General features: G+C 42.2%; 1 protein-coding gene across 1 annotated transcript in view; it reads right to left on the bottom strand.

Moving 5' to 3' along the window:
• rims4 (regulating synaptic membrane exocytosis 4) overlaps positions 1 to 199 on the bottom strand; it is a 17,640-nt gene extending 17,441 nt beyond the window's left edge. Inside the window, exon 1 of the mRNA XM_048255564.1 lies at positions 1 to 199. This exon is cut by the window's left edge and continues 622 nt beyond it. The gene's annotated coding sequence lies outside the window, so the exon portion shown is untranslated.
• Between the last annotated feature and the right edge of the window lie 661 nt (positions 200 to 860).

Below are 860 nucleotides of genomic sequence, written 5' to 3'. Positions count from 1 at the left end.
GAAGGTTCTGTGCTGTTCTGGAACATGTCTTCTTGTCGAGAGAGCATGATCTGTTGCTGAAGCTTCATGTACTAAACTCCCCGCCTGTGCCCTGAAACATTCAAGCCATCAGATATGGAGAGAGGCGGAGAGAGAGAGAGAGAGATGAAGAGAGAGAGGGGGAAGAGAGAAGGAGAGGGAGACAGGCTCTCACTATCTCAACAGCTAGTGCTTGATTCAGTTCATTCACTGGTGAATCCTTTGTGGAAGCAAAAATAGGAGGAGTCATCGAGAGCTGTTGCTGGGATTCAGAGGCTCCTCCAATCCGATGGCAGCTATGGGAGTCTGGGTGTGTTCAGAGTCCGTAACAACCTCTCAGCTCCATGGCTGAGATTCTGCTCTCCCTTTCTCTCTCTCTCTCTCTCTCCCTTTCTCCCTCTCCCTCTCTCTGTCTCTCTCTCGCTCACCTTATGCACATTTTTCTTCATATTTCACCAATCGTCTTCCTTTTATTTGACTGCTAAATGATGACAGAATAAGTAGGGGGTATAACATCAGCAATCTTATCATAAGAGCTGATTTTCAAGCATTTCCTCGGTCATACTCTCAGAATATATTACAGCTGTTCTGATAGCATCATTCTTAGCAACAGTTGGCATAGGTAAGGATGTGGAAACAGGTTAAAAGAGACATTGCAGCTCAACCCTGTAAACTACTGTATAGAATATTACTCTTTTTTAAAAAAAAAAACATGAAATGACAGAATATCTTTGGAGAAGTTATATTGTAAAATTCTCTCATTTTACTTGGGTAACCTAAATGCATTACTAAGAGAAAGAAAGCATTGCAAAGGTTTATAATCAATTAGGTGGACATGTCTG

The sequence above is a fragment of the Alosa alosa genome, chromosome 10 (genome assembly GCF_017589495.1).
Source record: "Alosa alosa isolate M-15738 ecotype Scorff River chromosome 10, AALO_Geno_1.1, whole genome shotgun sequence".
Lineage (NCBI taxonomy): Eukaryota > Metazoa > Chordata > Actinopteri > Clupeiformes > Clupeidae > Alosa > Alosa alosa.
Note: the sequence above shows the minus strand (reverse complement) of the source record. Positions and strands in the feature narration are given on the sequence as shown.